This window comes from Pteropus medius, unplaced genomic scaffold (assembly GCF_902729225.1).
Source record: "Pteropus medius unplaced genomic scaffold, Ma_sr-lr_union100, whole genome shotgun sequence".
In the NCBI taxonomy this organism is placed as follows: domain Eukaryota; kingdom Metazoa; phylum Chordata; class Mammalia; order Chiroptera; family Pteropodidae; genus Pteropus; species Pteropus medius.
This window is the reverse complement of record NW_024340696.1, coordinates 21,939,959-21,967,634: the sequence shown is the minus strand read 5'-3', so window position 1 is coordinate 21,967,634 and position 27,676 is coordinate 21,939,959. Positions and strand designations below refer to the sequence as shown.

At 32.0% G+C, this 27,676-nt stretch overlaps 1 protein-coding gene and 1 pseudogene across 1 annotated transcript in view; one reads left to right on the top strand and one right to left on the bottom strand.

Moving 5' to 3' along the window:
• The window catches only part of GRIK2 (glutamate ionotropic receptor kainate type subunit 2), a 561,852-nt gene that overhangs the window by 426,420 nt on the left and 107,756 nt on the right, over positions 1-27,676 (bottom strand). The gene's annotated exons all lie outside the window — the stretch shown is intronic.
• On the top strand, positions 16,957-17,072 carry LOC120610534 (uncharacterized; annotated as a pseudogene).

Here is a 27,676-nt window from a genome sequence, read left to right as displayed (position 1 = left end):
TTTGACACTCTTCCATCAATGCAACCTTGTGCCTGTTTATTTTAAGTAATTACAGCCCTGTGTTCTTGACATATGCTCGACCAGTGTCCCACTGAGATGACAGCACTTCCTCTGCTATATTATACTCCGCTTACTCAATCATTTCCTATCAGTAGGCATTGTCTGGAACTCATCACTAAAAGCAATACTTGGGCCAACTCCTTACTAAGCATTATTCTGTAATTGATAATTTATTATTTGGATTACTTTTTTTATTTATCTAATAAAATGTTTCAGCATTGGCTGAGGGACAGCCACTGTTTAAGCTTTTTATAAACAATAGCTCGTTTAATCCTCGCAATAACACTAACGTCTAAGAATTATCACCAATTCCACATGAAAAATCTTAGGCACAGAGAGGTTGAATACCTTGCCTGGTCCACACAGCTAAGTGGTACAGCTAGAGTTTGAACCCAGGCTCAGGAGTCCATGTCTTTAAATAGTACCTGATGCTGACTCTTGAATAAAATAAATGGGCCAATTCATATAAATACCATAGAAAAATGCCTGGCACATAACAAGGCCTGAGTACATGTTAATTATTCTTTATTGTTTTTGTGATGGTGTCATTAAGATCATGTGTATACATACTGAGTGATCATTCTAGTAGGGTTTATTTGAAATGTCCCCATTGGCCAAAACCATTGCCAACGTTTTGTGTATTGATAGAAAATTTTATGTTTCTCAGGCTGTAAAATGAGATATGGTTCAGAACAGAAGAAAAGCCTCACTAAGTCAAGTCACATTGAGACTTTTACTTCAGATGAATCTACTAAGTCTGTCACTTTGGCACAGAAGGAAATTAGATTAATCCAACAAGAAATGTTCCTCATGGAGTCACATTGATTTCTGCCTGTATTAGATGTTCTTCTTGTGCTTACAAAAATGATCAGTTCCAGGTGAGCAGAAAATCTATCATTTTTGGAGTTTGTCCACTTTTTTTTTGTTTGCTTGTTTTTTAAATGACTTTAAATTCACCTATTATTAAGAGTATATTCCAAAACACAGAAGAGAATTCAATTTTTCATAAAACAAAAATCAAGTTTTTATTCTTATGTGGCTTAACACATGGGTAGTTCTCCATTACCATATGGTATTATCTCAATGATTATTTGTATTTTCTTACCCTTCCTGATTACAACGGGTTTAGAACAAATCAGTAATAATCTAAATACATGACAGCCATAAATCAAATAGCCATTGATGATATTGTACAAGAAAAACAGTGGAATAGCTACTAATGTAGCATTCTTGATATCACTGAATTTTCATTTCTTATGAAGACATTAATGTTTCATAGTTTAGTTAATTTTCTGCTTGAGCTGTGAGGTCATTTATACTCTTGGTTACTATATAATAATATAACTATATAAAAGTTCCAAATACCAAACAGCTATTTGTAAAGTCTAAAAACTGCTGACTTGTAAATGCATTGAACTTATGCATAATACTTGAAATAGTACAAACTATTATCTTTTATGAACATTTGCTGACAGAAATAAATGTGTTTTAAAGGAAGATGCTACTGCTTCTGCTAGATTCTGTGCATCAAACACAATTTTCTCACTATGCTGACCATTCTTTAAGTATGCTTATTACTGATATGAAAGCATACCTAATATGAATTTATATAAATTATGTGCCTGCAAAATGCAAACTCTGAGTTGCAGTGATATTTATTCTAATATAAATACAATGAACATGATATATATGCAATTTATTTTTAAGATAGTTATTTTCTGATTTAAATAATAATTTCAGCCTTGTTAGCAGCATTCAAAATTCTCTTATGATTCAATCTTTTTTCTTAAATTTACAAGAAAAATTTCTCAAAGCTAATTATAAGATAGGATTAGGTCTACTTTTGAACTGGATTTCATCAAAGCTTAAAAAAATCAGATGAGAAACAGTTATTACAGTTTCCTTAGAAACACGGGAATAGTAAAAACACGGGAATAGTAAAAACACCTTAGACATGACATTTTGGCAGTGTCTTACAGTCCATCTACTGTGTTCAAACTATCATGAGAATACAAACAGAATAATGGTCATTCAAATATCATTGTATATAATTATATTTTATTAATAAAGGGAAAGAAATTACATTGTCTTTGTAATCTATAAGTATATAATTCATACATATTAGAAGAAGGCAAGAAAGGAAGGAAAGAAGGAAGGAAGGAAGGAAGGAAGGAAGAAGGAAGAAGGAAGGAAGGAAGGAAGGAAGGAAGGAAGGAAGGAAGGAAGGAAGGAAGGAAGGAAGGAAGAAGGAGGGAGGGAGGGAAGAAGGAGAGTAAGCAAGCAGAGAGGGAGAGAAGGAGAGAGGAAGTGAGGAGAGACAAAAGGAAGTGAACAGAAAGAGGGAAGAATAAAAAGATAAAGATTATACCTCCTTCACTATCCAGTGGCCAACATATATTTTAATAGCCTCTAAGTGTCACTGGGTCAAAAGTCTGCTAAATTGTACTCTTTACATCTACTGAAGGTAGACCAGTAAACTTCTAAACTATATCATTAAGTTAATTAAGTTTTCTATTCATTTGTTCAACAAATATTTACTACACAAAATCCTATGTGCCAATGGCTGCACCAGAGGCTGGGGATTTAACAGTGAACAAGATATAATCCTTGACTTCAGGGAGATTAGAGACCACTGAAGAAACAGAAAAATATAAAATTACAAAGTATTTTCACTTCCCAGCACCCTTTATCACCTCTATTCCATTCTTTTGGTAAGATCTTATGTTTTCCTTTATAAAACTCATAATCCATCCATTCTTCAAGTTACCCTTTTCAACCAATATTCTCACTAGAGTTTAATTCTGGTAGAGCTGGAAGTCATAGTACCCTGGATTTCCTCTCCTAAAAACCTCCTTTTCCATTCCTTGCTTTGACAACAGGTGTATTATTACTTAATTTAGGTCCATCAGTTTTTCTTGATAATTTGAATCCTGAACACAAACACAGAGAAATAAAATTTGAAACTGAGTCATCAACTCATAGTCCACAAATTCTGCTGTTGAGATTCAGGGCTGCCATAATTCCCATTTTTGCCCAAGGCTTGATTTCAATTGTTCATTCAATTCTGCAAACTACAGATATCCTCTCAAATAACTGTTTTTTGTTTTTTGTTTTTCTCTTATACTAGTCAGATCAGTGTTGAGTTTTGGCTTATTAATGATTCTAATATATCGCTGCAAAGTTCCATGTATTAGCCAAGAAAGATATTTTAAGTCTAATTCTTAATAGAATCCTAACTCAAGCAAAATTCCCAAATCGATATAATTATATTTAATTTGGAACTTATAGAAACTTAAAATTAGAAAGAACCTTAAGACAAGGTCATCCAGCCTTCCACTCACTGGTTTTGAAAAACCTCATTATATAACCATGCAAATGCTCTTTGAATATACCCATTGATGGGGAACTCACACTGCACAAGGCGTTTAGTTTCATTTTTGGATAATTTTAATTGTCAGGAAGCCCTCACATTTATCTAAAGTTTGCCCCCTCACAAATTTTCATCAAAACTTTTCAATAAACATTATATTCTTTGCCATTTCCTATAAAGGTCTAAACTTAATTTCACATGTTCACTACCAACCAGTCTTCTTACATGTTCCAATAAAAAATGTCAGAATAAACTCAAAAACCTAAAAATAAATTTGCAAAAGAATGTACATCTTCACAGACCACAATTTGACCACAGAAAAATAGCCATGCTTGAATGAATATTAAAAGACCAGGTGAAAAAAATGCAAAGAAACTCTGACCTTTCATGACAAGCTGCCAAGAAAATAAGAATTTCTTGGCAGAAAGACCAGATCCAAAGGCCAAATATCGATGAATGGACACTCAGTCTCCAATCTTTAATATGATTCAATGAATCTCAGCATTGGCAAGAATTTTAGAGATCATGTAGCTAAAATCCTGTCATTAAACTCCAAGGAAACTGAGGCATGGAAATTAACTTCTATTCTCTAAATAAAATTGCTGCCACTTTTTTGAAATGTCAACCTCTAAGATAGACTTTCTGGTGTTTTAAGATGTAAAAACTCTAACAGCTAAAAAATTATTATGTTTCTTGTGCAGACATGAATTAAGGTATTGAGAATTGGGGTTATTTATGACTCATCCATCTAGAATGCAAAATATAAGACAAAAACTTTAATGTACTTGGGAGATGTCATATTAGCAATAAAAATAAAGAGGCTGCCCACTAAGAACCCATGTGAACAAATGAAGATTGTTTGTCACTTTTTACTACCCCTCCTAACCAGATAATTTGTTTCAAAGACTGAAAAATTAACTTTAAAAATTATAGTAATTAATCTGAGATGATAAAGTCATTTGAAATTTTAATTTAATGTTTTGGTCATTCAAAATTTTAAATAATAGCCTTCAAGTATTCAGATTTTTTTTTTTCATTTCCATGATAGCTTCATTAATGTTCTGAAATTCGGGGTTAAATTGATTTTTCATTTGTTCAGTATTGTATCTTATACTTTGAAAATACAATAATAACTTCACTTATCATTAAATTAGCCATCCAGCATTCTCAATCACAGAAAATTTGGATGGAATTAGAAGTTGATAAAAGAGATCTTTGGGAGGCAGAAATAAATTTTATAAAACATTCATCAAGGTACCCATATTTTAATCATAAGAAAAGTCTCATATGTTTATCCAGAGGCTGCTTGCTCTTGTTCTGCAAACTTATTCACATAGATTAAAAAAAAATAGTAAATAAATGAATAACATGAAGGAAGAGCACTGACACCAGTGAAGTTAAAGTTGATAGGAAGGATGCGCTATACTAGATGGAGTCATTTAGAGTAAATACAAGAAGGGCTAAATAAACAAAAGTTACCAAGAGTATCTATGGGTCATGGCAAAATACTATAATTGATACTCTTAATTATGAGCCGCGACAGTCAAAAAAATATTTAAATCTACTTAATGTACTATGTATAAGGAAGCTAGTTAAGAATATACTACCTATCAAAAATTTTCTATTATGAGTAATGAAAATTTAAAAAAATTACTGTTTAAAATGGTCATTTTAATTATGTGAAAAATTAGGCTGGAGAGATAACATATTCTCTAGCATTGTCAAATAATACACAGTGCCACAATAAAAACAAAGATCAGTGTAATTTTTAATGTGCAATCTATTTTTTTTTACCTGAGAGTCCAGTTGCCATCACTAAGCATACATTAATGGTTATATATTCTAAACATAGAATATATTCTGAATAATCTAATTGAGCATCATAGCATCTTGAGACAGTGCTAGTTCCATGAATATAAATCATCAGTATATTTTATAGTAAAAATTTAAAACCAAAAATTATTCTGTGAGCAAAAGATACTAGGTTATAATGTGTTGTTATCAAGTCCTGTTGGTTTCAAATGTTGACGTTGTGCACACTTTCTTGTTTCTATGGTAATAAGCAGTTCCCTTTATTGCAGTTTCTTTTGCAATCAGTCTAAACCTGAATATTTCATCTCCATTATATTTCAGAATTCTTTAAGCAAACAATAATATGCAGATAGTTTTTTAAAAATCTTAGTGTGATAAGCTCACAGTAAGGTATTTCCTCCAGCATTGCTGGATTCTTTTATTTAATGGCACTGGCATATGTAAAACCGTGCACTTGAAAATAGGAGTCTTTGGTTCCCTCTCCAGCTGTCATTGATGATTTGTGGAGGTCAACTAATTACCCTAGGCATGTTTCTTCAACAAAATGGCAAACTAGAAAAACTATTAATAGTTCTTCTAAGTTTACAGGACAATTTGAAATCCTCTCAAGCTATTCCACCTCATCAAGACTATCACCCTCTCTTAGTGGCATAGAAGCCCATAGGTCCACAAATACTGGTACATAGATAAAGAAATCACTTTCTGCCTCTTCACTCCCTGAAATATTGTCACCCTGATTCACTCAACACTAAAACCAAACCAAAACAAAACAAGGCAAAAAAGTACAGCCACTCTCATTTAGTGACACAAAACAATTTATTAAAATGTTGACTAGTTTTTATCTACTGGCTTTTAACAATGAGCTCACTCTGGCTGGAATCAATATTTTTTAAGCAAAATATAATTATCTCTGTTGATTTGTCAACAAAATGGAAATAAAATATAAATTCCTTTGTAGTACTTATTGAAAAGAATGGTTCATATTTAACATGAATTACAAATAATAATGAATCAATACAAACATGGAGAGCCAAATGTGCTCCACGAGAATAAAAGGATCAGTTTCACAAGTACTTTAATTCCTCTGGCCTACTTGTATATCATTTCAAGGTCTATCAGAATAATACCCTAAATAAAACTCTAGGGACCTAAAAGAGCTATCATCCCTCAGTGTATTTTGATCCACTTCCACACCAAACCAGTAGCATACCAATCATTCCAAATGCTATTTATTTATTTACTTCCAAATGCCATATATTTAGAGTATTAACTTTAACATAATGTTAATTTTTAATATGAAGATAAAATTGATAATATTAAGCTCATCTGAATTGCAATAATGTGGAATTAATTTAAACTATAATAAATTTAGCCTTTTAACTAAGAATTATTTCTCATTGGAGGACTCTAGATGAATATATAAGAACAACTTTACACTGAAGAAAAATTTTGATATTCATAATAATAGCAATCCGATTATAACCTAAAGAGGTTGATAAATACCTACTTAAAATTATTAAAGGCAGTTCTGGGGCCAGAGTAAAATCATATTATATCTTAAAGCATAATATAAATCAGAATAAACCTAATAACAATAAGATAATCAGAATCAAAGGAATGTAATTTCTGCAAATGTCTTTTCTAAGTCTTTTTCTTACTCATTTTGTGTTGCTCATCCCCACTCCCAACCTGCTAAATTCTGTACGTGGATAAAATTGAATGTACAGATTTCTTTCAGATAAAACCTAAAATGTAAGGTAAATTAGAAGAAAATGGGCATGCTGGAACAAAAGATGATATGCTTGATATGCCTAAGATCATTCTTGAAAATTTAATACATTTTTTTTCTGGCATAATGGCATTCTAGCTAAGACATTATAAAAATCAGGTCATCTCTGATGCACAACATGAATAGGTATGTTGGATCAATGTACATCACTCCAGAACACCTTTCAGTATCAAAAATAGTGAAGAGTTTAAAGCAAGTTCACAAAAACAGTCTCCTTTACCCTTTCAAAATGTTGATGAAACAAATGGGAAATGGAATTAATAATAGATAATTTGTATAATTATCTAAGATGACCATGAAATTATAGTTTGTCCCCCAAGATTTTCTATCTGCTGCCACACAACTAGAAAGAATTAAATCCATGAATGTAACTAGAGGGAAAAATGCATTAAAATCTGCTAGCAGTCTACATACTTTATCTCTGAAGCATAGCTTGCTAATTGGTTTGATGTTTTGCTTAAACACTAAAGTGTGTGTGACCAAAACATTCACACAATACTTCATTTAGGTGCTTACTGTCAGTAAAAGCAGCATTTTACAGCAAAGAAGATGTTTTGTCTTTATAAAATATGTCAGCATTACAAAAGAAAAGAGAAAAAATTCATAGCAAGTGAATTCTTCAACATAGCTCATCCATATATATACAAGTATAATACTACAATGGCTTTTCAAATTTTCAAAGAAGAGGACCCAATAATTGTTCAATGTGGCCTATTTATTTTATATAGTGGATTTGATTCAGTGGAGGGAAGATGAGAGGTGAGCAAATATACTGAGAACTGAAATAAGAGCATGGTAATTATTCGATCACCATTTTAATTAAAAAATGATCAGCAGTTTATTATTCCCTGGATTTCTCAAACAAAGCTGTCTTGTGGTACAGTTGCTTGGCTCTTATTTTCTTTATGTTAAAAAAACAAAAAGTTATCCAACATGGACAATAAAAGAATTATGCCTTAGATCAAAAAGCAAATTTTCATTTTCATGTGGTACAACCAGCAGTTATATTCCGTTAGTAGATAAGTACGATATTGCTACCATACTGATGCAATCTTAGTTTAAGCCCAATATTTCATGAATGTTTCTCATTTCTAGCCAAGATTTAGAGATATCAACAGTAAACACATCATGCCTTTATGGAGGTTTTCATTCCCCTCTGACATACCATTTTAGTGATACATTTTGTTACATTAATAGAATTCCGTATTTTTTTTTCTTAAAAGACTGGAGTATTACCTAGTTATTTGCAGAGAAATTGTACTTTTTTTACTACTTGTAGAAAATGTGGGGTATTATGCCACAAAATAAAACTACTTTGCTTTTAGTCATAAACAATATGTTAATGATGTAGTTCAGAACCCAGTAAAATAATGTCAAACTTATCTGCAATCTGCCCAGAAAAAATGAAATGTCAGCCAATTCTACCAAATGGTAAATGGTTATGCTGTTCGAGTACATGGCTTATAAATCTGCTGGTTTAGAGAAAGGAAAAAAAGGAAAATAAAATCAAAAGCTTTGAAAAATATCACTATGATGGTGATCTTTTACTCCTCCTCAGGAAAAAATGCTAAAGTTTTGATGATGTTTTAATTGGCAAGTTTTTTTTTATTTTTAGTGCTAGTAGTGTAACTGATTTAGTAGCTCAAAGATACATTACTATTTATCGGGGTTTGTAAGATAACATGCTTCAAAGGAATTATAAACAAAGAGAGACTGTCTTCCTCACATTATTAAAAATAGTCTTTATAGCCAAAACTGTTAAGTAGGACTTTGCACATAAAGTCATTCACCTGTGTCAATGTTCACAAGAATTTTCACAAATCACACTGACAGTACATCTTACTTAAAAGTAAGACCAGCATAAAATACAGATGTCTTTTACATATGGTTTAGATCATTTGGGCTGACTTCAAAACCACTCATCATCATATTAGCATGTAGATTTAGTATTTTGTGGGTAAAAAAAAAAAACAAAATAGTATTTCCAGAAGCAGCATATCTTAAAAAGTGATTCATTTCTTAAATATGTGAACACCACAATCTGGCTGAAGCTTTTCTGTATTAGAAGCAGAAATGGAAAGCATTCAGTGGTGCCCTTGAATACCAGAGTCGAATCAACCAATGTTAACAAATCTTATGTCAATCATTAATAGTATAAGACATAAAGTTGTGAGGATTTGCTTTTCCATTCACATTATTTTCCTATAACTAGAAATATTGGTAATTTGTACAAGTTGTATTTAGAAAAAACAAAGCTGAAACTTAATTTATATCACAACTCTGCCTCTGATTAGCTTATCACCATCAATATTTTAGATATGAAAAAAATGTTTGCATTTTCATAGTCTACATGCAGTCTTTGTTTAAGGATTGCTTCTTGAATTTAAATTACTTTCTCTTAATGTCAATGAGTCAAAAAAGTATGAAAGGAAAGAGGGTCTATGATATTAAAAATCAGAACTTCATAACTAGGAACAGACAAATGAAAAATAAATACAAAAATGCAATAAAACTATGATAAAGAAATTCCAGTGGAAGCAATGACTAGTCATGGATTGTGATTAACTGTGAGAGCAGATGTTTAATTTTCTTCATAATGAAAATAAGTGGTTCAATAGCTATCATGGAGTAAAATCACTGAACTCTTAGAGCTAGGCTCTCACACTCAAAAACAGCACAATTCACATTGTCTCTACAGTGCACTATCAGCATAAATGGCTGAATGGTGCTGTCAGTACACAAGGTGTGATAGCCTCACACAGCATCTCAGCTATTTAAAAAGAGTATTTAAAATCTTCAAACAGGCTTGCCTTCTCTGAACAGTTTTACAGATTAAACATCATTTCACAGGCACTATGATACCTTTCAAAGTAGTATAAAGGACATTCCAAGAAAAAGATATAGCAAGGTACAAAAGGTACCATTCTCTCCCCCAGACTCAACTCATGCCTCTCCTCTAGTCCCTAAGATAACCAATCTTCAATTTCCTCTATTTTTCCTCTGATTTGTCAATGCTTCCTTTTGTTGTCACTACTAAATTAAGCCCTACACTATTTTTTCTGCTTGGATACTTCATCTAGCTTCTTAATTGCTCTTCTTGGAGACTTGCTTACTTCTTGTAGCCAGGTAAACTTAATCCAACTGAAAGTACACTTCCAAAAAGACACTCAGAGAAGAGCTTCCCTTTGCATAACAGACTTAAGTTGAAGTGCTTACCATGGCATTTAAAGCCTTCTATAACATGTCCTCATTTTAGTTTCCCGTGTGGTTACGGATGGTAAGTGTGGTAGAAGACAAGGATGAGGAAAGATTATACTGACAATTTCATAGAAAAGTTTATAAAAGTTTTTAAAAGTTTATAGTAAGATGGATCTAATGGTTCATTTTGTCTTAATTGTTAATTTACTCAACTTATCCACCTTAAACATCTCTTCCCTATGTCTTTTCCATGCTTTCTTCTTTCCCTCATATCCACCCATACTCCTTTCCTACAGTTCTATGTAAATACATTAGATGATCTTACATGGAAACCATTAAATATACAAAGATGTATAAGACAAAGTCTTTCCCTCTTCACCTTCATCTTCTCTTCCTTACATAGAACTTCTCTTCTTATATAGAACCATATTCTTAAAACTCACATGTTTTTGCAGGAGTTCTTTTCTAACAGCCTGTATCCTAAGATATTCACATCCAAAATCTCTTGGGATTCTGATACTCCTTTGAGATTCACTGTAAACACACACACACACACACACACACACACAGAGAGAGAGACACACACACACACACACACACACACACAACATTCCCTGATTCTGATTCTTTCTCTCTAATTCCTTAAACTTCTAAAATTCACACCTATCCTTACCTCTCTCCTCGAAGTGTTATATTAAGGTCACAAATAAGAACCTAATTAGAAGAAAGAGAAGGAGGAGGAGGAAGAGGAGAGAGAGGAGAGTAAGAAGACTAGCTTTTCAGTCATCAGCATCCTTCCATGCAGAAGTTGATAAATATTTATTGGATGTTTATTATCTGCCAGGCACTACAACTAGTCTCGGCCTAAAAGTCGACTAAGACAATCTCTACTTTCTTGGAATTCACAGTGTAAACCTCTGTCTTATAGGCAAGTAAATTCAATAATATATGACAGAAACTATATATGGCATAAGGCACATTCAGGGCATAAGAGAAGGAGTGGTCAATTTTATCAAGAAATGTCAGAGGATCTTACCCATATGAGGTGGTAATTGATCTTGTTCTTAAAATATAAACAAGAATTCTTCAGAATAGAGGAAAGGGTACTCCAAAAAGAAGAATTAACAAGGTAAGAAATGGCATGGAGTGTTTGAGGAGCTGTGATTAGGTCAGGATGACTGGAGCACTGAGTAAAAGACAGCAATGAAATTGGAGAGACAGATCAAAACATGGCAGGTACCCCTCCAATGTGTGTGATTTGTAACCTGAGTAATTGAGAGCTATTGCAACATTTTTAAATAAATAAATAAAATTATATTTGCGTTTAACGTTTAATAAAGATAATTCAGTTCTCTCATGGTGGCAGCTTAAGGATACAGATAAACTAGAGCTGAAAAAGACAAGTTGGTAGGTTATTGAAACATTCCAGTTGAGCAATTATGAGAACTGGAATCAAAGAGAAGCAGCAGAGAATGTGGGCAGAGGAAGGTTTACACTTATGAGATGCTCGGGAAGTAAATTTAATAGAAGAATCAGATTTGCAGCATAAGGAAATCTCAGCTCTCAGGTTTCTGATACATTTGATTATGGTGCAATTAACCAAAACAGGATTTAGGGAGGAGAAACAGACTGAATGAGAGAGGTATAGAAATGTCGGAATCTTTAATTTTAAGGAGACTATTCAGAATGCAATTGGTTTATCTATAATGCAAAAGAGATCAGAGTTGTAAATATATATTTGAAAGTCTTTAGTAAATAGGTAATACGCCTACACACCTATACTTATACCTATGTGAGCAGATGAGCTCAACTGGAGGGAGCTCTTTCGTAATTATGTAGTCTCCTTTGAGGACTTTCACTCTCATAGGTTCTATTACAACTTTTAGGAAGACTGTTAAATCTATATGTTCCCTGCCACCTTTCTTATTTATTCATCTAAACAATTTTGAGAACCTACAGTACTGCACTGTACTAAACACTATATATCTATATCTATATCTATATCGTCTATCTCTAAAATATTATGTGAATGAACAAGGTGTGGCCCTTTTCTTCCCCAAGTATGTATGTGTGTATATATTATTGGTTTCTACTGATATATATATATATATATATATATATATATATCAGTAGAAACCAATAATATAAACAAATTAAATATAATTTAGTAAATGCCACATTAGAAGTATTTATAATTTTATGGGACCACAAAAGAGTCATTAATTTTGACTAAAGGGAAAGATGGAGCTTGACAGAGCTCTCAACCAATTTTCTAATGGGTTTATCAGATATCCCAATGTGATATCCTATGGCACTTCAAATTTAATGTATCTAAACTTAACCTTTAATTGTAAATTTTTTGGTGAATCACTTAACCTCCCTTTCATTTTCCTACATACAATGAGAGAAACAAAATAAATGATCACTTCCGGATCTGATATTCTGATTTCTCTGAAATTTTCTCATAAACCTGTAGCTCCTTTATAATTGCTTTATTCAAGCAAAGATTGCCAGTATTAGTGACTCCTACCTCTCTTCTACCCTCCTTACTCTGACAATGTATAAGTAGTGTTCACTCTCCCTCCAAAAAAAGTTGGTATCTATGCTTTTCTTGCACATCTACTGCCACTATAAAATACCATGTCCTCCTTGCCTCCCTTGCAGATTATTAAATTAACTTCACTACCACCCCCAATTCCACTCTTGGTCACCAAAATTCCCTCCTAAGATTGTTTCCAGAACAACTTCTAAGTGAGGGGTTTTTAGTGATAATTACCTGGCTCAAAACCATAGTTACACTTCTCTGCCTCTACCAATCACAAAAAGTCAAATTTGTATTTTTTAAGGTTTTCTAGGATTTTCCAACAATGGTTTTCCAACTTTATTTCATCCATATTTTCTTCAGCATCTTCTTTTCATTCACTTCCTTTTCCCACCAAATGGTATTGTTTTCATGAATATACACACGGCTATAATTTCTTTCTAATTGTCATGTTCTTCACTAATTTATCACTAACAGTTAAAATGTTGTTCATAATGACTTTTGACATAATGATTTTTAAATTACTTGATTTATTTTGGAAAATTGATTTGTTGTCACTGTAAATAATTCAGAGAAAATAGAAAAATACAAAGAAGTAGATAAAAATCATTAGAAATGGTATTAAATTTTGTTGAACATCTTTCAGACAATTCTCTAGATCTCAATATACAAATATAATTTTATAAAATAGATCATACTATACATGCTGCTGTTTAACTTGCTTTTAAAAATGAAACAGCATGTTGTAGGCATCCTTCCACGTAAAGAGAAATGTAGATTTGAGTCATTATTTTAATTATTATTTGTGTCATTATAGGTAAGTGTCATATTCAGCCAGTACGTACCAGTATAGCACATAGGCTGGCATCTGTCCATTTTGAAAAGTCAGACATCTATTCTGAATTGTCAGTGTACACACTGTACTATTAGATATTTTTAACATCAACCTAATTTTAGGTGTGTGTAATTATTTACCTAGCCAGTCTTCTCTGGATGAACAAAAAAGATGTTTTAACCAATTTATAATGCAAAATGAATTGTATTTACTCTTTAATATACCACTTAATGTAATTTCCTCCATTAAACCATTTTTAACATCCCCAGCCAGAAATGACCTCCATTCTTTTTTCTGAATTCCCATTGGACTTTGATTTGCTCAATCCTCCGCAATTATCACTTTTGACCTTGAATTCTCATTATTTTAGTCTTCATTCCCTACTAGAATATAAGCACCTTTAGGACAACAACCTTCTTTAGAGATTCCACAATTGTTGGATCAATGCCTTGATCATCATAAAACTTCAAAACCTCTTTGTTGAATAAAAGGTTGAATTAATGAATGTCAAAAATAGATCAACAGAGAACACTGTATCACAAGGGCAATTCAGAATTCAGCATGTTGAAATTGTTTGTAAATGCTCAAATAAATTATGTAATTTATCCTAAATTATCTAGTAAGTGAATTAGCAACTGTCAATGACTTTAGAAAGAAAAAGGAGAAAAACATATCAAATAGCAATTTCTCATAAAGCAATTAGAAAAGCAATTAATGAGTGGTGAGCCTTGGAGACTATAATGGAATTATTGGGTGGGAATGCACTCATTTAGCCATCATTTTTCTAAATGTCAAGCAAAATTCTACAAAGTTAATTCGCTGATGGTGTTCTGTTGTAAGGAAGCTAAAAAACAGAAGACATATAAGTTGAATTGTATGAACTATATTTTCATTTGCCATCATCAGTATACCCGCAAAATAATTTGAAATCTATAGAGAAACAAGGAAAATAAATAATAATGCAAGTTTAATTTTCATAGGCATGGAGCTTCTAGGCATTCTAGCCTTTTGTTGATGAGAAAGAAAGCCAGCTTAACACTCCATCTGGACCATTAATCAGACAGAGTAAAAGGCATGGATTTTGCCCTTAAGAGAAGATATTTATAGACTAAGCCAATAGCATCACCCAATCCCATGCTTTAGCTAATTAACTTTTCTCACTGTTAGTTAAGTAATATAGAAAGCCTTTTCCTTATCTTAAGTTTCATAACCAGAAGAATGCTATGACTTTGTAGCACCACCATGAAGGAAATACACAGAATGGGAGACGTAGACAGAATGAATTATGGTTTTTGGACATAGCAAAATTAGGTAGATGATTCGGGATGTTCTTATCTAGAACTTCAAATCAACCATTTAACTAAACCTCATTGTCCACATAGGCATTACTTTTGCCTACTGACAGCAAAACAGAGTGATATGGGACATGGACACAGGTACTGGAATCTTAGAGGTAGGTCCTGGCCTCTGGATGTCAGTAGAGCCAAAAAACAAACAAACGAAAAATGGGATGAGCCAATGAAAATGATTCTGTGGACATGAGATCCAGCTGGAGACGGATGCCTTTTATAGATGAAATCTCTGAAGTTGTGAAGTAAGACCAGGTTGTAAGAACATGTTTCCTGAAAATCAAACAAAGATTTCAGTGAAGAATAATTTCATCCCATGTGTGATGTCTGTTCAATCTTAAATGAATATTAAGACTCTCATATAAGCTAGCCTGCCCTACAGTGAGGCCTGAGTCAGTAATACTTTGAGAACCACAGAGAATGGGTCTGAGCCTCTATATTAAGATGCAAGATGCTTGCCAACCCACTGTAGAGTCTATTTTGGCTTACAGACATAATAAACACAATAGAAGTCCACAATTCCTTATCTGAAATTTAAAAATCTAAAATTCTCTCTAAAAATGATTTTTTTTGTTAACTTGTTTAGTAGCAAAACCTAACTTAATTGACCTGAGATTATTCATAGTTTTTATTCATCCCATATAGTGTGAACATTCTATAGATTTGGCTATAGAAACATGAAAGTGTTTTAAGAGTTTCTGCCCCAGACCCTAAAGTGAGTATTATATTATGAAGAGCATAGGTAAGTTTTAAAATCTAAAATATCCTTACTTCCAAAATCTATGGCCTCACAAGTTTCAATGTTTACTAGGTGCTAATTGAGTGTCAGGTACCTTTCTAAGCACTCTATATAAATTAGCTCATTTAATTCTCATTGCAAGGACTCTATGATTATGCATATTTTATAGTAGAAGAAACTGAGGCAAAGGTAGGCTCAGCAACTTGCACAAAATTACCCATCACACTACGTGATAGAGCTGGGATACAAACCTGGCAGTCTGATGCCACAGCATACACAACTACCAACTCCATACTACCCCTCCACACTTTGTGGGAAGACATTTTGAATTAATCTGCCCCTTTAAAAAATTAACTATTTAAAGGACTCTGTGATAAAGTCTTGCTCTACTGAAAAGGATTCAACACATAATCACCCACCAGTCATCACTTGCCAAAATTTCCCTAGGGAGTGGGAAGAAAATGGCATCTATTTTCCCATTATATTCTACAGAATGCTACTGAACTATACATACTGAACTGTTCCTCTAAAGTGTGCCCTGAAATAAACTGTTAAAATGACCATGTTAGCATCTACTTCTAATGAGATCAGAACATCAGGAATAACCTGTATGCATACAGCCTGAGGCTACTGGACACAGGTCAGGTCTGTGACACTGATGTGTACCCACTGGAACCTGCTAAGAGAAGTATTGCTTTCTCTGAGGCCCTGGAAAGAACTCTATAGGAGTTCTACAAGACACAAGGCCTTGGGAGTTCACTCAATTTACCACTCAGCTTGTGCTAAAATCTATCTATAGGGATATAAATTTGCAATCCTTACCTTCTTCTTTGACCAGTGATCTTCCCCTTAGGTGTCATGAGGAGCTGTGGGCAGCATTAAACTCAAGTCTATGTCCCCTATATAAAGCCCCACTATCTAGAAGAAAATAACTTTCTACAGATACACATCTAAATTAGAAAATTACTACTTATTAACATGTAAGTCAGTATTTAATCTGCTATATTTAAGGTGAGAGAATGTAATATAGTAGCTACCTTCATGTTTTTCAATTATACAACAAGTTTCTCAGCAAATGAGTTGAAACACAATGATTTGTGCCTATTTTCTTTCTGATTTAACATTTAAATATATACCATTTTGTATAGTTTTATATATCTACCCCGATTATTAGAAATTCTAACAACTCTCTCACTCAATCTTCTATTTTTTAAAAGGCTTATCAATATCAGTTTTTAAAAGTATCACATATATATATAATGGTCTATGGCTATGCCACCCTGAACAAGCCCGATGTCTGATCTTGGAAGCTAAGCAGGGTTGGGCCTGGTTAGTACTTGGATGGGAGACCACCTAGGAAGACTAGATACTGTAGGCATAAATAATAATAAATAATAAAAATAAATAAATAAAAGTATCATATATAATGATGAGATCATGAATTGCATTATAAGAGTGAAAATCGAAGCAAATCATTACCCTACCGAGAATATTAATAATCACAATGATGAAAGCTCTCTTTTCTGAATTGAAGCTAATGGTAAATGTGGAGGATAACTTGAAGTCAGCCATCTGCAGAGACTAGGCAGAGAGTTCATAATAGAATAGTTGGTCTGTATACACATCTAGGGAATCACTTCTACTCTGCTGCTTTTCCAGATACCACTCCATTTTCTTCTGGTTTATGTACACTAACCTCCATGATCTCAGTGCATCTTGCTATATATTACTCCCTTTTTACTCCCTATATTATATCACACTTTCTATAGCACTAGTGGTGTCTGATTCCCTCTCATTTTATCACCACATTACATGGTACTTAATACAGCACTGAGGAGGAAAGTTGGAAACTGTGTACCTGATTAATATGCAAACTTGATAATCCTCCCTCATGTAAGAGAATTGACAGCATGTAATTATACATGCACATTATTTTCATAAAGTTGCTCACTCAGGTCATGTTTGAAATTCACAGTACACTTTTTATTTTTTGTAAAGTGGGTGCTGGAAATCAGAGAAGTTTGACTCATTCTAAAGCATAGGAAATTAAAAACAGAATATAGAAGTGCTCTTCTCTGAAATTCAAGAATTTGTCCTTTAAAGGTATCAGATGTTTAAAAAATAAAAAGGGACTTATTAACTATGTTCAAATAGGTTTCTGCATCGAATGTGTTTTTCCCTATTTTTACTCTTTCCTGTCTTTTTGGTAGTAGGACTCAATCTTCCAAAATGTGGAGAGATTCTAATTCTTTCCCTTTAACAGGAATATGTACACCACCATAATTGGTAGAATACTAAAAATACTAAAACCCCAGAATCAGTAATTCATGAGGATGTCTCAACTCCTAGAGCTAATCATAAACACTAGCCTCGGCTTCAGAATGAATATTCATACTGCTAATATAGATCCGCGCTCAACATAAACAATCATCTCTGTGTAACTAAACATGTGAGAAACAGAAAGTAAATGACACTATCTAAAACAATTAAATTGTGTTTTCTTTGAATTAAAATTAACATATATGCATAGTCTTTTTTAAATAGCCTAACTTCTCATCTGATTTATGTCAAGCTACATCATTTCCATTTTTAAAAGCCTGTGAAGTTACTCATAAGTCATCATGTGAACAAACAACAACAACAAAAAACTTCTAACTGGTAAGCTAAATTTTTTATACTGCCCTCAAGAACCTGTAACTCTGAAGTGTCTTATCAATTTGAGGAAAAATCAATTTGTAAAATAGTATGGTATGAGATGATCAAATGTCAGCCAAAAAAACTAGCAGACGACTTATTGTCTACTACTGTCTGTATTTGGAAATTATTCTGTGTAAACCTTGGTTTTTTCCTAAACATCTCAATCTTAGATTTATTAAATCCCAGTCTTAGATTTAAAGTAGACAGAGAAAGAGAGAGAGCTGAACACATCTCTAGTGGACAAAATTGAGTACTATCTAAATTTTCTAATACCAAATCTCTTAAAAATTTAAATATTATATATATGTACATATAGAACATTGACTATATTTATGCTGTTAATGAGAATAGACTGGATTTTAGCAATCGAATCCTAACGTCAGTGTTTTTACAGAATAAATGTTTATTTCTTGCTCATGCTAAATGTCCAACAAGTATTGATGGAAAAGATTCTGATCTACGTTGGCAGGGATCTATGCTGATGGAGGCTTTACCATTTTATGACACTTTATCTCAATCTAAAGCTTCCAATCTATTGAATACATGTAAAGGAAGTATAGAAAAATCAAGCGCTGCCTCTTTAGGAATTTGACCCAGAAATAACAAACATCATTTCCAATTATAGCCCATTAACCTAAACTAGCCTGTCACCCTACCTAACATTAAAAGAGTTTAGAAATATTGTCTTCTGTTTTTACAGTAAAGAGAAAAGAACTGAGAGTATTAATAACCATTGCCCATGTTCATCACTACTACTTAATCAATGTGCATACAAGAGGGTCTTTGTATTTTCTTCTCATCTCAAAATGGCCTTCTGCTCTTCTCAACAATGCTCAAGCAGTTAAGGCCCAGATCCAATGCTACTTCCTCCATAAAACCTTCCCTGATATTCCTACCTAGAAGCTGTTGTTGATAGTTGATCTAAGTATCATGGCACCAGTTCTTGTCACTGCTTTTTTCAACAGTAATGCAGTGATAAGTCCTACTGCTTTCTTCAACAGTAATGATTATATATACATCTTATCCCCAATAGATGGTTAATTTTTTGAGGACAGAGATCATGACTCATTTACCTTTGAATTCCCTTCCCCATATTTCTTCCGGCAAGTTCATATATAGTCTTTATCATAGAAGATCTAGAATAGAGTTTTGCTAATTAGGTGGGGGAGGAGTTTGACAGAAGTATCTCATGGAAAACATTATTTCTGGCTACCAGGAGTAAGTTTCCTCTTACTTTCAGTTAAATATAATCATTCCATGAGACAGATTTCCTCAAGTAGTGTCAAGCAAATACTATATACCAAATACTTGCTTTACCTTTTAGGAAAGAATTTATTTGCTGCATACTATGTGCATAACATCATGTATGAAACCATGGGAGATTCCAAAGAAATCAACATATATCTGACTGTAAGCCATGGAAAACTATTAGCATGAGTTGATTAAATCACCAAATACATATTTAGCTGCTTTTTTTATGCCAATTATTGTGAATAAATTTGTGAGCAAAACCAGATGTAATTCCAGAAGTCATGGAGCTTAGAGTTTAGATGGAAAAAGAGACAATTAAACAATTCATTATAAAAACGACTATGAAAAAGAAAGAACAAGTGGTTAAGAGAGCTTCTGGAGAAGATCAGGGGAGAAGACAGTAACCAAGAAAAGATACATAAATGTTTTATTTAAGCTGAATTTTGTAGACATTGCTAATGACTACCAGCATTCCGTTTCCTGGATATGTCAGTAAATAACATTCTAGAATGAAGTACTTTAAAAGTGGTGCATGATTTTTCATGCTCCCTTCCTCTGTATTCTTCCTATTGCAGAATCATGAGTTAAGCTGAAGATACCACAAAATGGGAAATATTGGAAGACAGAGATACCACATGAAAAACATGACAGACCATGACAGCCACTCCATCTACAACAGGCAAGTGTGAATGAGAAGTAAACGTTTTTTATGCTAAGTCACTGAGATTTGATCTCTTTTTAAATGCATCATTACCTAGCTTATCCAGACTAACACACAGAAACTAAAAGAATAAACAGTACTTGGGCAAATGAAAGAGGCAAGGAAGGGTCCAGTGTATAAAACAAAAAAAAATAAGCTGGGGCAAAACTCTGGCATTTGATTATTTCCTATCTTCTCTCTGAAATGAATAAACCAGAAAAAAAGGAGGGAGAGGAAGTATTTATTTTACCCCACTTCACAATTTATTTCAAAATAACACATATTTACTATCAAGAAAACTAAACATTTATCCCCTGTATAATAATTGCTTTAAATTTAAAAGTGCCTTGTTATTTTATTTCATCTTATTTCAAAATAAAACAATTCTACTCTACTCAATTGCTGATCAATATATTGCTACTGTTTTACCAATATTTTGACCTTGGACAAAACTTCAATTCGTATAATTGAGGATTAAAGACTTCAGTCATTACAAAAATAGTTTTGTGCTGCCAATTAATGCAGTATAAAATTTGAAAACAGAAATATAGTAACAAAAAAGAAAACATAAATAAAAGTCTGATGGAAGATGCTTTAAATGGCCAATTCCTGGAACTAATAGTTCCATAAAATAATATTTCTGGAAACATACAGAGAAAACATGTGTTGATTTGCTAATACTGTTAATGATTTGTCTCAATATTTTTATTTTTAATAAATCCCAGTAAACTGGCCTGCTATTAAAACACAACCTAATGTCTATTAAAACTAGATGAAGTTTAATCTATACAATAGTTTCCTTTTCTTAGCCAGAATAGATGTGGCAACTGTAGTTGCTAGAAATTGAAACTGGCATTTTTCTTTGAAACAGTAATTCTTATGCTTTTGTTTCTGTAGAGAAATTAACTCTAGAAATTGGTTATAAACCTTTTAATCTAGAAATCTTATTTTTCTGTAATGAAAAGCTAGCGTGGTCAAATATTACAATTTTGCTTCTTTTACTTGATAAACTTTCCTTTTAATTTTGAGGATTTTCTTTTTTGGAAATTGAATTTCCTAGGTATGCAAAACATGCTTTGTCAATACACATATAAACTAGTAATTTTGAAAAATTTGAATATAATTGAATATATTTTCAATGAAAAAAATCGTAAACAAAATTGAGTTTTTCTTTGAAATACCAAGACATTGCTCTGCCTCGTGGTACTGTAATGTCATTTCTCATTGCATAGTATATACACTGAGAATATTTAGAAGGTTGTGTGTTACTCTACTGAGTTTGTGTGATCACTTGGTTGTTCACAGTTTTTAAATTCTTATTCAGATTATTTACTAGCAAGTAAATTTTCTCAGAAAGGAGTTGCAAACCAAATGCCTAATAAAATTGAACGCCAGATAAACAAGAAGTCCCTGGTCCTTTTACTATATTCAGTGAGATTTGGGCCTAAAATAGCCAGGTTTTTATTGTATTCTCCTCCTCCAATACCTTTTTCTTCCTGTTCCTATTTGACTATTCAATACCTATAATATTAACATCTAATAGTTGTTTATTAACAGCTACACCGTCCTCTGTACATATTATACCTGGTGCTTATGAGCTCTATAAAACACCTCAAATATTAATTTGGTGTATGAAAGAATATATAAACAAAAAAGAAAGTGTTTAATGTTAGAGGAAAAAATTTCCTTGCATAAATAGCAGTCAACTATGAAAATTTAGGGAAAAAATGAAAATACTAGTACTGATTTAGAGTTTTATAGGGTTAAAACTATTTCTCTTTCATGTATAATAACAAAATAATAATTTTAAGAATTTTTATTACTTTGGTATTCTAAATGTGATTCTCATTGTTAACAGATTATTAGTAACATTGGACTAAAAAACAGTCAGAAAAAGTCTGAAATCTCCATAGGCTCCCTGTGATTTTTGAAGCAATCTATGTCTTTCAGTTGATGTTTTCAGATAGATGTATTTCTCACACATTCTGCTGTGGAGAATAAATAAATTAGTTTATTTCATAAACCAAACTCAATCTCAATGTTGGCTGATTGTACTAAAAGAAAAAAATTAGGCAAGTCATTAAAACTGTCCCCTATATACCCTACAGAAACTGGAATTTGTAAAATTTCTTAAGAGAGAGCAAATTATAAAGGCCCAGATTAGCAATTTGACAGGTTCCATTTTGGACCAAGAGAAGTTCAATATCTAAATAAATAGTTTTAATACCTTTTACGCGTATGTACAATTGCAACTTAAGTAACAGCAGTGGCTCATAATCTTTTCTGTTTTTATATCCCATCAATAACTCAATCAAAGAATGTGGGTTTCAGTACAATAAAAAAGATATCGCACTTTCTCTAAGAATGAGAGAAGGTATTTTGTATTCTGGACTTAATTAGGCAACACTTATACCAGTAGAATAAAGCTCTGAGATGGAGTTACAAATCTCCAACATCTGCTAGTAATGTAACTCAAGAAAAATTACATGAAATCTCAGTCTTTTTATGTATATAAAAAAGAAAAATAATATTCATATTATGGAATGGTTTTGTGGACTAAGTGAGATATAATAAAGTGCTTAGGACACTGACTGACATGTAGTAGCACCATTAGCCAAAAAAAAAAAAAAATTAGTCTTTAATTAACTCTGTGATGTGCCAACTATTCATTTTAGACTTAGAATTTAGAGTATCAAGTATAGAATGATGTTTCTTCTTCTATCAAAATATTGCCTATCCACTGTGGCTAAGTCTCACCTGCTCCATGAATCATTTTCCAAATTTTCCATAAATCTGTCTCTATTCCTCATCTCAGCAGCACATATTGTGTATGCTGGTATATCCCAAGGTGTATTGGGAAATGTGGAGGATATTAAATGGCATGCTGATATTATCTCTAGTTCAGAGGCAAGGCTTAGTCATTAAGAGTTTTTGACCAAGAGTAAATTTCTAGAAGTATGATTACTAAACCAAAGGGCATTTATATTTTATATTTTGCATGTTTTACCAAATTTTTCTCTTGAAAAGTTATAACACTCTCCACTGCCCTCAATAATGTATTTTTTTAATGGATACTGTTTTTAATCAGCATTTCATCATAAAAAGTAAGCTTTTCCATTCTTTAAGGAGACATCTGTTGGACTAAGTAGAGTCTAAATCAAGAAGAATTTCCTAAAGTGTATTCTTATGGGTGATACTCAGAAAATGGTCAAAATAAGTTTGGAAAATTGCTTGTCCGAAAAACTTCACTGGCTTCTTTATTGCAGGCCTTCTCAGACTCTTTAATATGCTAGAGTGTACTGTAAATCTGTATTGGGCCACATTTCCCAAACATATTTGGCCATAGAATGTTTTCCTCAGAGCATTTCAAGGAAATAATATTTTGTAGAGTACTTTGGGAAATGTTGTTCATCATTTACTCCTATATCACTTAATATTGCTATTTTATGTAGAGAATTTATCTTTCCAATGTGATAGGAAGCTAGTTACATTGTCTTACAATCTTTGTATTTTGCATAACTACCACAACATACACTGCAGAAAAGGTATGCAATAAACCTTTGCTGATTAGCTGACCAATTACATCTTTAACAAAAGAAAATTATACATGCTAGAAGTTCAAACAGAATACATAATGCTACTAAGTGGGACCCAAAGTCATTTCTATCTTTTTAACTAATGAAGGTATTTTTTTTTTTTTTGGCTTTTATACACACAGAGGTGTCATTAAATGCTGCAGTACATTAACAGTGACTATTTTCTCTCTAACTAAATTAAACAACACTTGCTACAGCATTGTTTTGAAACTTTATTGCCAACATATTCATCTTAGCAACCAGACACCCTCCAATAAACACTTCATCTTGCAATCTTAATAACTCAAAACACTTGAGGTCTCAAAAAATTCATAATGGCTCTTTTTGTGAGAAACACAAAAAATTCTTTTTCGTGTAGAAAGAAGATTAGCTTTAAGTTGAAAAGGCTGCAGCTTAAAATAATCACATAACTGTACAGTGGATAACAGACACCAGGGAGTCAATTCCTAACGGTGAGAACTGTAAAAGAAAAAACAGTTAAGTGGCTATGACTATTAGAGCCAATATTTGCTCTCTCCTTACATATATCTTTTAAGATAACTTTACCCTATTAATAAGAGTCTTTCTTAAGCAGCCAAATACTGCTTGAGGAACAGAGAGACATTGAGTAAAATAACAACTGTTGGCATGCAATATTTCAGAAAAAATAATAATTATTACTTGATATCTGCTTAGAAAGCAATGCATTTTTAGTAATTAAAGAGGAAGATTAAAAGTCAAAACTGTGTTTGACTTCTTGACTGTTACCTGACTAAAGCACATCATGCTGCCTATTTTAAAGGACAGTATATTTACAGTTGGTGACCTTTCTTGGAATGCTTCGACTTCCTACACAAAATAAATGCCATATTTATTATAGTAAAAGTAAAACAAAATAATTAAATTGGTTCAAATTTTCTTTGAATCTTATAATTGTAAGATATACATATAACTTCTTGATTATCTACTATGAGGATCTCTTTCTGTACATTATAATTTAATTTTCTTAACACCCCTCCTTCTCAGTTGTGTAGAGAAGTTAAGCAACTTTCCTAAATTTTCACAGCTAGAAAGTGATAAGTTCAAGTTTCAAGCTCAGAGTTTATCCGGTTTTAAGCTTGTCCTCCTTATTCTAAAATGTGCTGGCTCTCCTCAATAATTTTATATATTCCCACAAAGTCTCCCATTTAGTATTATAACATATCCTATAAAATATGCATATTTGTTAAATGAAATATAAAAATAATGAGGACATGAACTTTAACTAATGAAATAAGGAAAGGCACGACACAGAAAATGTATTCCAGAAAAAGGCAACTGACCATTGCTTATATAGTGACTGAGAATTTAGTTTTGTTCTATAAAAGTATAGTTTGTAACACAAGACTACATAATGCTAATTACCACAGTCAAAACATAGATTGTTTTTCTGCAGGTGACTTTAACAAATAGAGTAAAAAAATATGTTATCACTGAAAATATATATGTATTAAGGGTTGAGGAGGCCAACTTGTTTAACAGATGAGGAAAGTCAGTTTTTATAGACTTGCCTTTTGCTGGGAAGGCAGCCAAATTTCCAACTGAATTCAAGAAAGTCTGTATTTTATTATAGCTATATACATGTAAATGTATAAAATATAGGCAGTCCTCTTTCACGTTACTTAAACCATAAGGGATAAGTGTACCATTAAGAAAACATTTCCTGTTCCACCTTTTTCAGAAACTGAAAATTTCAAGACGTCTTCAAAAATTATGTCACTTCAGAATTTCAATGTTTCCATAAAACTACACAAAAGAGATGTCCTACTTCATTTCTCAAAAAGAAAAAAGAAAAAAAAAGAAAGAAAGAAACTGAAAAATCTATGTGATCATTACACATTTCCATACTGCCTATCTTTGTTAGAGGTATAATTTACCACCATGACCTTGTTTACTGAAAAAAACCTGTATGCCATCATCATTACTTTCATTCTTTTATAACTGGTAGTATTGCTACACAGCTGACTCAAACATACCTGTCTCAGATTGGGGTATTGGTTAAATTGTTTCAATAAAATACATGTTCTACTTTTTATTATTAACCATTAAGACAAAGTTGCATTAGAGAATTTATAACCTTATAATCATCAAATTAGTTTCTTAAAAATAATATTTTAAGGAAAGACTATATACAAATGACACAGTGTAAATTTGAGTGGAATAAAAAAAATAGCAAAACTTGGATGCAGTAATAGAACCACACATGAAAGTCACTGTTTACATTAATCATAGGCAAAATATTATGACAAAGATTTTGAAGCCAGTTTTCCAAGTGTGACAGGATGTTGTCAAAACAGTTAATTATTTGAAAACATAACTTTTAAAACACAGTGTATCTTTATAATACTTTATATTGAAATAGTGGTGACCATAAATGTCACTTATGCCACACACAGGTTTGCTGATTATATCATGGCAAATGAAAACATAGTGATTTATGTTTAAAAAAAAAAAATTAATGCTATGAAAAGAATGTAGTAAAAGTGGATGTTTAGAAATATTTTCATTACGTAAAATGTTTGACAGGATTTTAAACCCATTTGTTAAGAATATATGTCTAATACCTTATAATTGTTGAAGAATAAATGATTGACTTCAATTGAGATGGAAATTCATCAACTGGATTTCAATAAGGTCTTGGCATAATTTTGTCAACAATTTTCTTTCTTCATTTGGATCTATAAAACTTTGTGAGGACTCATTTTTTCAGTTATAATAGCCATTAAAACCAATAAATCAAACTTTAGAACCAGACTTTCAATTCCTACATTTCAAAGCGTTAAGCTAATTTTTAAAAAAAATATTGATTCATAGTCTATTACTTTACAAAAATGTCAGCATTATTCCATTTCTATGTTTTAGCCAGAATGAAAATGTTTATACCATGAATGAAAGTAAATACATATTTTTTAAATATCGGTTATTTTGTCATTATCTTATCCTTTTAAATTTCAGCCTTGCATATCTTATAATATACATAATATAGGACAAGGACATTTATATGTAACTCACAAATAAATATATATAGGTATACCCCTAAAGATATTTTATATATGCATGTTGGTATGTACGTATTTTTACAAATAGACATATTCAACTAAAATGTTTTTAGAAACCATAGCTTTAGCAAATGACATTTTCAAGGCCCAACTTTTTATAGACTGCTTTCTTTGGGTAGTTATCTAGTTCCATTGTACTGTTCAACCAATAATTAATGTGTAATCACTCTGTATTCTATGTATTCAAAATATTGAGTTATGCTAGTAATCCAATAACTGATCAGAGGTAGTTTCATAAAAAAACAGTACATTTCCTAAACTAATCATTTTAACCAACGTATAAATAAATAATAAGTAAGATTACTTTAAAATATCTCAAGGTTATTTCATCATATGATTTAAAAGTCTTAGAAATAAGTACTATCAGTTTCTATTCGCATTTTGCTACTTTCCTTACTCAGAAATCTTGAGACAATAATTTATTTTTCTTATATTTGTCTTTCTAATAATGAATTATGATGAAATTATTAGAAAATTTATATAATTTATAACCTTCTTAGGAATCTAAAATGCTTACGACATTGATCTATGTGCTGTACCTGTATATATAAATTTTAAATAAACATTAAATAATCATCATGTTAATACTGCTCTCTATATAGAAGATTTTGTTATGCTTAATATTAATTTAATTTGGGCCACTCAGAATATCTGATCACAA